Source organism: Anser anser, assembly GCF_964211835.1.
Source record: "Anser anser genome assembly, chromosome: 2".
NCBI classification, from domain to species: domain Eukaryota; kingdom Metazoa; phylum Chordata; class Aves; order Anseriformes; family Anatidae; genus Anser; species Anser anser.
In genome coordinates, this window is record NC_139721.1 from 74,283,197 (window position 1) to 74,298,249 (window position 15,053).

The window sequence follows — 15,053 nt, forward strand, 5'->3', positions numbered from 1 at the left end:
ATATAGTCAGGAGAAGGAGAGCATGTCAATATTCAGTGCAGCTTAATTCTCCCTATAGAAATTATCTAATTTATCAAATTATTTGGAACAAGGATTTCTTTCTTAGAAATCAATCTACATTGTCACTGAGGTTTAAGCCTTTAAGTGATTGCTTGCTCCTGAGTTGCTGTGCACCAGTTTGACTTCATATTGTTCACTGCCAAAGTGAACAGTACAGACTTACTGAATATTGCTAGAAGGGAACTGTGGTTTGGTACCTCTGCAGCAGCCCTTTCGGCTCTTTTTATACAAGTAAAGTAAACCATACAAGGGAGTCTCCCTGGAACCTATTAACTGGTGTGACTCTGGTCCACACTCTATGCTCACTAGACCTAACATTAGCTGTCTTAATGTGATCATATTTCATTCTCATCTCCGGCAATCATAAGCCCTCTCGAGCATCTTCATATCAGCACTGCAAGAGGAAGGGCATGAAATGAGCTTAGGCAAAGGTTTGTGTTTGCTGTGTGAAGGAATTGTGCTGACAGCACCTGTCTGTGTCTGGGCGGCCTGCCTTGAGTGGTGCTTCTCTGGAAAGTGAACGATGACTTTGACAGCTACAATGACACATCATCACTGTTTGTCATGCAGCTCTTGGGAGCCATCTTGTGACCGTAAACCTCAAGTTCTCTCTACTTCTCTGGAACTAGGTTTTGGCTCCATGTCTATCCTCAGGAGTGAGTCTGATAAGGATGCAAATGCAGTGTTCTAGCAGAGCCACAAGGCAGTAGTATACGAAGCCTTCCTGGCATGAGACCTTCCTCAGACTTCTCACTTTGTGCATCCTGTGTGAGCTGGGGAGGCAGATGGACAACTGTCTGTCTTCTGGGGTGAGATGTTGGGAGGCGTAGAAGGAGCAGGAGAATTGCAACTTAGTAAGCTCATGACACAATTGAGAAGCTGAAAAGAGCTAATAAAAACAGTTTCCCAGCCTAAGAGAGGTTTGGGGAAGTACAAAGGAATGCTGTGATTGCTGTTTTGCCAGGAGGTACTATGTAAATGTGATAACTAGTGCTGGTTTTGAGGATGAATGCAATGGCAGATTTTCCATAATTAAAATAGGAAGCTTCATTCTGACAGTAGTGTTGTCATTTGAACAGCATGGGAAAGGTGATAGAGGCTGTGTATCTTTGGAGTATGTGTGGCTCTTGGGATTCACTCACACACCAATGTGGCCTGTGCTTATTCCTCTCTTGGGTGGGGAAGGTTTTACCAACTTGCTGTGCAGAAGTTCTTCAGACAGTGTTGGACTGGCTGCTGGTTAAAGAGGTATTTGTTGTGGTGTCTGTTCTCTGTTATCAGGATGGCATGCTATGGCACAGGCTGCAGCTGCAGGGTGGCAAATGTCCTTCCTCACAGGCTCATAAGAGCAGAAGTACCTATAGGCCTTCCTTGAGTACTTACTATGTGTGCTCATATAAAGACTTTGCTGAAAAAGTAATCAGAGTATCATCCATAAAAGCTGTAACTAGCAGATGAACTGTCTCCAAGAGAATGAAGAAAAGGAGGAACAGTACAAGAACCTTTTCCTTGCAGAAAAAGAGCAATAAAGACTGACCCGTTGAGTTCAGGATATAATGTAATATCCTTCTACCGCTGCATAAAGGAGAAGTCAAAAGGCACATAAGCTTTGCATTCAGCCAGGCAGGTCATGGTTAAGTGTGTCTGTCCTGCTATAGACATGGCTATCTTGTCATGATGAACATATATGGACCTTTCAGATAAATTTAACCTTGACTTTGCCAGCAAACTCCGAGTTCATACTCTACAATAGGATCTGCAATACCAGGTTACCAAGATGACACTGTTTACCATACATACTACCTAACACAGCTAATGATAACAAAACTCACAAAAGCAAGCTTTGTCCTAGAAAAAAAATCTGAGAGCTCAGGAGTTGCAGTAGAGAAAGAGACAATGACTGATGCTTTGAGAATAGGTCCTTCCCTGAGTAATCCTCTTCAAAGAATATCTGGTCCATCCACTTCCTCCTGACTGAGGCTCTCACAAAATTAATCTGTGCCTGGCCATAGACTTGGAGGTTGTGAGATATAAGGAATGAATCAACAACATCACACAAACGTGATCAGCACTGAGACAAAGACTCAAAGACTGATCAGGGCAAACATATCTCCTTTCAATTTGTGAAGGTGATTATGAAGTTGCATTTGTGGCCCCAGAAGAATCTGTTATTTTAAGAAAGCAGGTGAAAATGGTGATGGTAAAGAATTACAGGGACCCCTTCATGTACATGGATTTATATGGAGCCATGGCAATAGCTACTCTGGTTTTCAAGGTGTTCTTGTTATGGATGGGGCAGTTGTAGGAGGTCTTATTTTGTAGTCTGCTTATAAAGTGCAAACCTTGAAAAATGTTTGGAAATAACTAAGACCCACATCATGAGCACCTCTCACTTTACAAAAAATGTGGCCAGACACATTTTTCAGGTCATTCCAGACAAACTGGAAATATTAACAGGGCAGGAGGTCTGGGGCTGGTCTTTATCCAAAGGACAGGCTTTAAAAGAAAGAAACATGTCACCTCCCCAGAGGCAAAGCCCACTCCAGACCCTTGAAATTATTTAAAGAGTGGCACTGGACACCAGCCTGATCAGATCAAGAAGAACAAGAAGACAAGAAATGGTAAACTCAGAGAAAGATGGCCCATTCTGTTCTCTAACTCCCATAGCCCTTCCCCCCCATAATGCAAACAAAAAGCTACAGTAAAGGTGTAGGAAAAGAGGGAAAGAACGGGTCATTCTTACACTGGTGGCCATTATTTTCCGTGAGACCCCGCCATAGCAACAGTATTGGGGTTTTCAACTAGAAGGCCATGGGCATAGCAGCATTAGCATGAGGAAAAGAAGGAAAAGTACTGCCAGGGCAGATAATGTGAAGGGTTACAAAGCTCTGAATGTAAAGCGGGATATGTACTTGCAGACAGAAAATCATCTATGCAAGTTAGTCATATTAAAAAAATAAAATTACGTTCTCTTAGTTCTCAAGAACTTTTCAGGTCTTTATAATGCACAATATACTCTTTATATGCCAGTTCTAAAAGCTTGGGGAAAATGGACATAAATTCAAAAATTCTTGAGATTATCTCACAGGAATGTAGAAATTTGAAAGACTAAACCTTGCTTGAAGTTACTGTTGCCCACCTTTGTTTTGGGTGAAACTGAGTCTACCCACATTGGAAGAGCTGAAGCATGGGATTCTCTCCAGAAAAAAATACATTTATAAATTTTTTAATGTAACTGTTGCCAGAGATCTGAAATATTTGTAGTGAATCATGCAGTGCTACATATTGGCCTCCTCTTCTCCAGCTGAGTCAGAATTTAAGTAGGAGTAAGCATGGGCAAAATGAAACCATAAAAACCCCTTGTGATTTTCTTTTATGTTTGGTCTACTGAACATCAGAACTAATTAAAAGGCTTCTAGCAGGAATTTAATTTGGCCATAAGAAAAGGGCAACTATCTTTAACTTCAATGGTAAATGCAGTAGTTAAAATACACAGGAAAGGTGCTCAGAGCCAGATACAATATATAGATAAAGCTCAGGTGTCAGACTCCAAAATTGCAAAGGAGAAAACATCTGCTCAGTAGCTAACTGAACTTGAAATCATATAAAATTCACTAGTCGCCTCCCTGACAAACTTGCAGGTTCTACATATGCTACAACTGAAATTCTACATCTGCTAAAATGTCTCCTGGCTAAGTTGAGTCGGGATGCTGAAATGATCAAGAACAGAAGCAAAGTCTCATGCTATGTCCAGTTTTCCGTTAGACAGTGGTGTCTGTGTCCATCTTTCCATCATGAACCCAGTGGCTTGCACTTCTGTTAGGGATGCTAAGGATTCACTTTGCTCATAAAATTACCCAAGTTTCATGACTGCAGGGAGGAAGTATATTCCAATTATATATATATATATATGGAAGAATAGCCCTGACTCAGTGGATCAGCAAGACAATTTTATGTTAGCTGTAGGGTCAACAATCTCAGAAACAGAAAGCCTTAGGAGAAAATAGAATCCAGAAGTCCTACACTGAGCAAATGATGCAGGCCAGTAAAACCCATGCCTTCAGCCACATGTTACCTTCTTTGTTTCTGAACAACTCTGAATGAATGCTGTAACTACTGCTGTGAAAGAGGTGTTTAGGAGCAGTGCTGACACTTCCAGCAATCCCTCTTGAAAAGGATTATGAATCCCATTCACAGTTGTTAGATGCATGTTCTCAGGAGAGAACTTATATTTAGAATGGACAAACACATTGCTCTTCTACAACTTCTCAGGTGTCCTGTGTTAGTCATGGAGAAACACTGTGTTCATTCTGGTATTACCTTTAAACAGTTCCCTGGTCAACGTGCCAGATTTGGGGATACTTTATATAGTAGTTAATTGTCCTCATGTAATCATAAGTACATAACAGATAGCTTACATGTCTGGGATTTTTATTGCATTTAAATCCGAATTCCTAGAGCAATAGTCTTATTTCAATCTTTTCAATCCGTAGGTTAACTATTCTTCAGAGAATGGAATCCATCGTTTAGTAGCATTAAAGAACTAAGTAAACAGCATGTGTAGCATGAAAAATATTCATGGACTCTCAGGAAAACAAGAAGTTTTTGCAGAACTCTAGTTTGTCGTAAAAAACTTGTACAAATGCTATAAGTGGAGAGGAGCTCTGCAGAAAAAGACCTGGGGGTCCTGGTGGACGACAGGTTGACCATGAGCCAGCAGTGTGCCCTGGTGGCCAAGAAGGCCAATGGGATCCTGGCGTGCATTAAAAGGAACGTGGCCAGCAGGCCAAGGGAGGTGATCCTCCCCCTCTACTCTGCCCTGGTCAGGCCTCACCTGGAGTACTGTGTCCAGTTCTGGGCTCCCCGGTACAAAAAAGACAGGGATCTCCTGGAAAGAGTCCAGCGGAGGGCCACAAAGATGATACGGGGCCTGGAGCATCTTCCCTGTGAGGAAAGGCTGAGAGACCTGGGTCTGTTCGGCCTTGAGAAAAGAAGACTGAGGGGGGATCTTATCAATGTTTACAAATGTCTTAAGTGTGGGAGACAGTGGGATTTGGCCAACCTCTTTTCAGTGGTCTGTGGGGACAGAACAAGGGGTAATGGCCACAAAATGGAACACAGGAAGTTCCGCACCAACATGCGAAAGAACTTCTTCACAGTGAGGGTGACGTAGCACTGGAACAGGCTGCCCAGGGAGGTTGTGGAGTCTCCTTCTCTGGAGATATTCAAAGCCCGTCTGGTCACCTACCTGGGCAACCTGCTCTAGGGAACCCGCTTTGGCAGGGGGGTTGGACCTGATGATCTCTGGAGGTCCCTTCCAACCCCTTCAATTCTGTGATTCTGTGAAAAGGACCACCTCCTGTGCAAAGTACTGGTCAGACTACATAGCTTAGTCAGCCTCATCCATCAAGCGTAAACACACATTGGGATAGGTTGCCCAAAGGTTTTGTGGAGTTTCCAGTTTTGGAAATATTCAAAACATTTCTGGGCAAAGTCTTGAGCGTGTAGCATGTATATCTAGGCTAGTTGACCTAGCCTAGATATAGTGGTGGAGAAATAGGCTGGAGCAGATGACCTCTAGAGGTCCCTTCCAACCTATATTATTTTATGAGCCTCTCCATCCATCCATGTCACCATCTGGTGGGACAGGAAAGCAATGGGCAAGAGACTGTACCATTGTGAACACAATGATAGTCCTGAGTTCTTTCCAGATCCTTTTAAGCACTAGAATAACATAACACTTCTGGGTGGAAACAATTTTCTATCAAGACAGCTGTGTGGGCAGGAGCACAGTTTGAAGTCTACCTCCTCCTCCCGGTGTTGATGCATTTTATTAAAATCACTTTGAGCATCACATTAGAGTGTCTTTTTCCACTGATATAAGCAGTGAAGCCAGACATTTCTAGGGATCTCTGAAATTCTTGTCCAAAGCCTTGTCGAAGTTAAATATCATGTAACTTCAGCATTTTTAACATGAGGGAGATCCTCAAGTTACAAGGCAGAAGAGTGGAAGTAACAGTGTCCTCACTTCTTGTCTTTGAATTGTGCACGATAATTTGAACTGACATTACATATTTTGCTACATACCATAGCACACTGAATGAAAAAAAAAAAAAAGAAAAAAAAAAGTTTAACAGACTAGAAATCACTTGCTGTGACTAAAATGGTAATAGATCATATCTAAATTATTACTGGCATTAGATATGTCTCATTTTTAGTTTGATTAATGGAATGTAATTATATCAGAAATGATCAATTCCAATGGAAATTTGGGCCAATGGAGAAGTTGAAATAATTCCATGAGTCTATTAGGACATTAATGAATTAAAAGTATTTAATATTAACTACCAAGAAATACAGGGGAAAAAAATCAACATAAATATGAAATGCTAAAAGAATGAAGAAACTGCTGGGATTATGAGCTGTAAATATTAATGCATTATTTGAATAATTTTATATCTGAATTAATTTCAGAAATATGTTTTCTGTTTTTCATTTGGGAACAAATCAGACTCTAATTCTGGGCAAGCTAAAACCTCTGTAAGTCCTAATGTTTCTATTTAACAGCTGTTGAATAATTTATAACATGCAGTCTTTTTTGTTTACATCTAAAAATAGTAGTAATTTAATACCAAGTATAACTCATTTCATTCAAAATAACCATTATCTCTTTCTGCAAAGGAACCTTATCTGTGTGTTCTTGAGCAAGTCAGAAAAAATCTCTAGAGGGTTTCTTTGGGTTGTAGATGCCAAGGATAGGGTCTTTCAGATGGACTTTATGAATCCAAAAGATTGACTAGTATTCACAGTCCTGTGCTGAGTTTCCATTAGCAAGAGAAACTAATGATAGAATAATTTATTTCATGTATCCTGATGTACTGGGAACTAACTAGCAAGAGTTTTTATGTTAATTATATAAAATCTTTGTTCAATGCTGCTGAAAGGACTTTTCCTCCACAGTCCCAGTAGTTTGTTGGCTGTTTACTCAGCTCTGTCTTTGTTGTACATCTGGTAACGTGCTTATGGCCGTTTGATACTGTAGGAGGCACTGGGACATTTCTGAGGAAGCTGGCTGAGAATATTCTCCCTGCTGACCATGCTGCTCGAAAGGATGATTGGATTGCTCTGCAAATTGCTGGGACAGTGCAGGACAAAAGCAACCGTAAACGAGTAGTTTTCTGAGCACCTGGAGAAAGGAAATAATAACTTTGAGTACTACAGTACTTCAAGGATTTTTTTTTTTACTTCTGTCATTCATTTTTGCATTATTTGGTGACATGAGTTCTATTTTATTTTTATTTTTTGTTGTGTCTGATGAACAACATTTTCCCCCACAACAGATAAAGCTGAGGAATTTGATACAGAAAAATTCCATGAAATTCTCCTGAAACCATATTTTTATTGGCCCAGAATAATACTGCTACTGTATGTATTTCTTTTCTGTGATTCAGAAGCTCACATGAGTCATCCTTGATTTCAAAGGCAGTCCCAGGAGCTCAGTCAAGGAAATATTTTGGCACCATTTAGCACTGCTCAGTCCTTTGAGTCCTAGATGAGACCAAAACAGTAAAAAGGAAAACAGCAAATGAGTGTCCTTGGAATGAATAAAACGGCATGCATTTATGTCTTTTCTTTAATATCTTGAATTTTAATGATACTACTGAGAATGAGATTCCCTTTACATTTGTAATTATAAAGGAGAGCAGGTGGTGAAGGCTTAGCTTAAAGTGTTAATTAAAATAGCTTACGCAGCCAAGCTTCTGCTTGAATGAAGTATGTCTGAAAGATATAAGACACTCAGTGAGTGCCATATTCTAGTGAATTATTCTTAAATATAGCTATCTTGCAGCAAATTCATTGGAGATATTTAATACCCAATACACATGTACATTTAATGCCAGAGAAAATTCATCCTCTTGAGTTCATGAAACAAGCATTAGACTGTAGATGTTCTAAATGCATGTTTCTGGAAGGAAAAACAAGTCTAGATTCACCGGGAAGATTTGTATTCCTGACTGCCTTAGTAAGCATTTGCATAAGAGAAAGAGATCTTCAGAACACCGGGCTTCCTCACTCTCTCTAAGTCTGTTGGCAGGCAAGTGCAGGATCACGTCTGTATGGCCTGTGCTGAACTGAAGGAATGCTGATACACCATTGGTATTCATCCCGTGAATTCACGCATCCAGCTCAGCACAAGAGAATTGGTTCAGAGATGGTGCCTCTGCCTCCACCTTGCTAAAAACAGTCTGAGGGTGGTATCTACCAGTCTGCTACACTCAGCTGTTGGGAGAACTCAGCTTGGTTACAGCAGACTTGGTTTTAGATATTTTGTGGTTGTTGTTTTGTTTTGTTTTGTTTTGTTTTTTTCTTGATTAGGGATTGAGCTCCTTAAGTCCTCAGCAGCACATCATAGCTACTTTGATACTTCGTAATCACAGATAAAGTTGTTCAGTGGAGCAAGGACTAGAGGACAGTTGTCCATTCATCCTTTGAACTGATCACTGGACTAGTCACACATAATACATTTTTCATAATGCATACCTAGTACCTTTTTCATTTTGTTCTCTGGCCCATTACATTTTTAATTGAGTGGTAAAATATGACATGCAATCAAAGAGAGGACTCGCAGGTGGCTACTTTTAGTATTTGGTTTAATTTGTTTAATTGGATATATCCATTTTACTTGAAGACCTCAACACTTCTTGCCACAAGAATCTAAATGATAGCAATCGGATGGTTTATGGTCTTTGCATGCAGGCAGTCATTTGATTTTTGTTTTAAATGTAAGTTTGGTCCAGGCAAGCTCCACCTGTCACATTCTGTGCTTTCACAGTTTTTTAACTTAAAATGCATTGATTTGAATTTAAGCAGCAAGTATCTGATACTTCTGAAAATTGAGCCACTTCTTATTCACCTTCTCATATGCCTAAAGAAGACTGTTTTCAATATTAAGTATAGCTGAAAATAAACAATTCAGCATAAGCATGGTATCCGTCAAACTATGGAAGAAATATGCTTGACACCTCTCTCTAATTTGAAACTTGAGAAAATTTTCACTGAATACAAGTGTATGTAAAGGATAGAAAACTTCGTTTTTCACTTTCTGTGTAGAGCTTTTCATTGGATCTGTGTGGCAAAAGTACTTCCAAACAGTTTTACTTGTCAGAAAATCCTAATCTGTCTGTATTTCTGCTCTTGGAAAATATGACAGATGTAAATGCCGCTGATGCAACATTATATGGCCATTTTTGAAAGACAAAACAAAAAGGTTAGGAATGATATAGGGAAATATATCTCCTATTCCTCAGACTCTTCCAGTGTTCTGCACAGTCATCTTTATCCTAACATATATCTCTCCTTTAAAAAAAAAAATGCCCCCTTTACCTTATAGGCTTTTCCTATTTCCCTTTTCCCTTCCTGCATCGGCATCCTGAACTGCTATACTGGTAACATCAGAAATGATGAAGATTGTGGCAGGTTTGTCCCTTGCAGTTCATTTTCATGCTGCAAAGAGTTTTGAGCTGTGGTCTAAGAATAAATACATAGGCTAAGAAAAATATAAAGTAACAGTTACATGTGCAATCTTCAGAGCATCAGTTTATGGGGAAAAAAAAATCCCTAACCAGGTACTGTAAGCTTATGCATAGAGCTCTGCTTTTTAAATAGCATTTAATAAAAGAAACAAAAAAGTGGGAAAGAGTATCTCTGTCAATACATTACATCTTATATTATTATATACACTTATATTTGGTAGGTCTTGGCATTAAAACAGAAAGCATTAAAGATAATCTGGTAAGAAAAGATGTCAAATGCTTTGCCTTTCCTTAAAGTCTCAAGATCTCATCCTTTTTTTCTCATCTGGAAGGCTACTGAATTGTGTGTGTTAATACCTCATGGTTTGTCTTTCTAGTTAGAGAAATTGTTCTTATACATTGGTCTGCTTAAAAATGCAGTTGGATATAGTCTGGAAACATAACCAGTCAACTACCTTCATAAATGTTTGCTGATTAATGTGTGAAACATACCTGTGTTGTTGAATGTTTAGTTCCTATTTGTTCACATCATTTTCAGGGATTTCATTTGTTCTTACTGAATCTCCAATAAAGATTCATCCATCAAAGAGATGTCTCCTGTCTGGGCAGGGTTCTCCTACCCTTTCTACTTGATGTCACTGAATGCTCATTCGTCATGAAGTACTGAAAAATTCTGGATGATTGAAAATTGAACTATGCTAAATGCTTCCAATTGATTCTATAGCACAAGAAGACCTAGGACAACAAATTCCAGGCTGGAAGCTTCAGTGTGGAGATATTATGGTAGATCCCAAATGCATCTTGGCCTACCAGAAAATTGAGGGTGACATTGGGGTGGTGGCTGTAGTTTGCAGTGAATGCAAACATGCGAGAGAAGCACAGGAGGGGAAGCATTCTTTCTGACCAAGCATTTCAATGCAATTTCATTGTTTAGAAAACAACCTACCTGGATTATCTTGTGAAAGAGTACTAACCAGAGTGTAGCCAACATGGAGAGCTGCAATTTCGCTTCAAGTTTTTTTCCTTTCCTCCATATAATTTGAATTGGATGTTACTGTTCTTACAGTGTTCACCCTCCTATAGCTGCAATTATAAGTAACCTGTGCTGTTTTTGTTTGAGCTGCAGGAATGCCTTTTAGATGCTGTAATTATTGTTAAAATGTACTCTAGACCTCAGGTTTTGGTGGGTTTTTATAAAGAATGAGTACAAACTGGGAGCCATTCTATTCTAAAACTCTCTAAAAACTCTCTCTGAAAGACTTAAAATTTTAATACTATCTTTTTGCGATGAAATCAGGTTTCCATAAGGGACAGAATACTACTCTGCGTTCCCCATTTGAGAAATTTGGAATGAGACTATTTATCCCCTCTTCTTTCCTGCTCCAGCCTTTCATTCCCAAAAGACAATCCCTACTGCCTCTTTCAGATTGTAAGCAGGAATTTGACTACTACAATTTTTCCAACTTTTAATTTCTAAACAAAGCTCTCCTACCTGATATTCTGCTACATTCAAGCCTGCTCTGAGTAAATTAAGTATTGCAGGGAATATGTCTGAGACACTGCCTGATGATTTTATAAGTAGACTTTTTTGTACTGTACACTGTGAAATTAGTTTTGGTTTTTTGTTTGTTTGGTTGGTTTGTTTTGTTTTTTCCTTTTTCTGTGGAACAAGACAAGCTAACAAAAAGTCACTTCAGACCAGCATTACTTCAGACCAGTATTACTAGGAAAAATTGATGTGTGTGCACCTGGAAATAAAAGGCAAGCAAGTGCAAGTGTATTTCATCCCCAAATCACCAGCTGCTAAGCAGATTCTCCCTAAATCTCACCTAGTGCTTTTATTTCACTTTAAAATGGGTGTAACACAGTATTGAAAATAACTTTATAAATTACAGGTTTACTGGACAGTTTATTCAATCATTATTCTATCCCATTAGTTAGGATTCACTGATGATTTGGTACATTGTCCAGTGAGAACTAAAAGGTGTTCAATACTCTGACTTCTGTCTAACCTCTAAAATGTTATCTGCAAGTTTGAGATGACAAGCAGACCTTTCTGTAGCCTTTCTCTCCCTACTTTGTCAAAAAGCGACATTAGAATCAAGTCATCTTGTGCTGATATGATTATGAATGAATTAAAACAAAAAAAAAATTAATTGTGGAGGTTTAGCTTCAATCTATTGAATACAGAGAAAGTAACTGCCACTGTCCATTCAGATAAGTTGATTCTTCTTTTAAGGATTCTTCCTCCTTAACATGGAGGAATATGCTCAAATGTAAAAACTAACTTAAACTATATGTTAAATAAGGATTTGCAGAATAAACTCATTACATAAGTATTACTTCCCTGAAAGCGACCTCCCTGTCCTTATCTCTGCCCGTGAGCTTTTCCATTGTATTTTCTCCCCCTGTCCTACTGAGGAGGGGGAGTGAGAGAGTGGCTTGGTGGGCACCTAGCAATCAGCAAAAGTTAATCCACTTCAAGTAATAAAGGGATATTACCACACATCATGTCCTGCAAAGTAGGTAATAATATGGTAAACTGATCAGAGGATCAGGGTTTGGCTGGATTAGATAGGTAATCAGGTACAAAGTCTCTTCCTAAAGACATCAGAAAAGTAGTCTAATCAAGAGGAAGAGAGAAAAAGAGAAAAAGAAAAAGAAAAGAAAAAAAGAAAATGCTGCCAAAAGAATAAATGAGTCTGAACAGGCCATGAGTCATTTTGGGCCAAGTCTGCAACATAAGCCCCAACTAAATTTAGTCGCTATGTAGCTTAAAGAGACTACCTCATGGGTACATCTTCTGCAGTCATGTATTGAGAAATGCCTTAGTTAACCAGAAGGAGAGGAGTAGGCGTAGCATACAGCATGAGAGAATCCTACTTTTAGTCACAGAGGAAATATGGAATATGAACCCAGCAAATGAGTGTGTTTCTAGAATGAGATTGCTAGTGCTAACATTATCAAGCAAGAAGTACCTTATATGATGATGAGTCAGTGCTTTTTTTTTTTCCATTAGAAGACATGCTATAGACAATTAAAATGCTCTTTTCTCATATGTATTAATATCATGCCATTTCTTAGTGATCTCTTTGCTATTATTAGCATGGATTGTCATCACTTCTTAGCCAGTATGTGAATCTATGCCTACATCAGTGCTTTGCAATAAAATTAGGTTGTGCTGTGCAGAATTTCAACATTACATTTTCTGATTAACTTTCATTATAATAATTTTGCAACACCAACATAAGGTGTTCACGGTTTGATAGGTCTCCTTTCTTTTCAATGATAATTGTACCGGAGAATATTATGAGGACTTACATGATCATGCTTCTCAAGGAATTTTAAGAACTTACTGTTTTGCTTTGTCTGACCTCAGAAAATCCTTGCCAAAGTCAGCAATTGTGCATAAAGCTAACAATTCTTTCTTCTCAACTACAGCACTAATTTAATACCATTCCAGAAAATCTGTGCTTTTGAAAGTCCTATCTTCAACATGTAGAATCATTAGAAAACTCACACATTCCAGATGTTAATTACTTTCAGTAAGCCACAAAATATTTGCTCACCTTTAACACCTGCCGGTGGCTAGAACATGAACATGGGTAGTTTTGATTTGTTAGCACTTCGGTTTCTGCATTTCCCCACTTTTTTCCTGTTAATATACTTCAGTGCAGCATTTCAACAGAATATATTGACTGTAGTATGTACGCTCAAACACATTGACTTCTGATTCTTCTGCAGTGAAGGCTTCCTTGTAACTCCAGCTGCTAATAATATGCCTGCTATCTGTATTCTCCAGGGTACAGTTATAACCTCTTAATCTGTATAATACTTGAATGGGAAATTCCTTCACTGAAGCACTGGTCTAAAAAGTTTACGGTCAGCAAGTTATGCTCAGAATCACATATCCATGTCCCTGCTGGCAGAATCATGAATATGTAGTTTATGTTCAAAATATCACAAGTACAAAGGCTTTTTTCCTTAATGTGCATTCTTTTTTTCATCCCAGATCAGCAGCCCCATTTAGAAGGAGTGGAACTGGCCATTTTTATTGGAAGCTCTCTCCCAAGTAGACCAGGAACCTGTCTTCTCTAGTTCACAGCATTTTAACTGTGATTATTTCCATTAGACAGCTGCTTGCAGAGTCTTAGTCAGCTAGTTAGTAACTTTGGGTTTTCAGTGTGTATCCATGTGGTTTTAGTACCAGTGTTATGCTTGCCATTGTCTTTCATTGGTATTTATACCCTGGACTGACTCTATAGCACGAGGGTTGAGCGAGAAGAGAGGAAATGTGAGCTTCTGTTCCAGCAGTAAGCCTAAGGTTGAAAAGGGCTCTGCCCTGTGTGTGCATGACACAAATACGATGGATTCAAGGCATGCTGGGTTTTAAGAAGGGAGTATATACTCAAGGGCATTTTGCTTTGTTAATTTACATGTGTATTTAAAGACTAGGTTTCTGAGGCCCTCATGCATTAGGAGATGGCAGCTTCTAAAGGAGCCATTGCTAGTGCTTGTGGGGTGTTGTCGAAGGATATACAGGAAGGTTTGCAGTCCTGATGTGATACTGTGATACGACTGATCCCCCCCCAAAAAAAAACAGTTGGGGTTATCTGTCTGCTGATTCTACTTTTTAAATTGGTTCAGTAATCCATACCATTCCTCTTGAAGTCTGCATGCAAGCATTAGGCCCTGGCCTGAGGTAGAGGTAACTGAACACAATAAACTGCTGAACATGACATGAGGAATTTCTGGACATAACAAACGTCAGAGTGAGAAGCTGACAGAAGTTACAGGCGGTGCTGTGAGGAGTTACTGGATTTCACAGGCAGACAAGGGGAACCTAAGGGAAAGGTTTTGGCAGTGGTAGGTGTGTCTGCGTGTATGTTGAGAGCTCCAGTCTCCTGTAAGCAGGGAATCACCTCAGCCTGGCACTGCTGGCCAGGACTGGAGGAGATCCTGGGGCCTCTGGTCTGTCAGGCAAGGAAGGAGGATTGCTCTGAGTGCTTGCGTCCAAAACATGTTTTCCCTTGACAGTTCCTATAGCAAACACATGTGGATGCAGTGTTCATGCAGTTAAAGAACACAGACTGTGGCACACGGAGCTATAATTTTAGGTGTGAATAGCACAGGCAATAGTTGCTTTCGTGTCCACTGAGGTCTGAACAGGTGTCAAACTATTAGCAGGGGCAAAAAACAAGCTGTAAGGTGGTCTGATCCAAGGGAGATGCTAAGTGATAGGGGGACTTTTAGAAAACATATGCAGTTTATTACTCAGGGGATTTCAAGGAGTGAGCAAAGGTTTGGGATGTTTTCAAAATGCACAACACTCCAGTGTATTCAGATGTGCTACCGGGTGACGGTCACTGTGGTGCTCTGGATGTAAATAAATTGCCAGAGAGAGAAATTTCTGGCTAGGTATCATGTAGTCCCAGCCCCCTTGCTGTTTTCTGTTTTGTT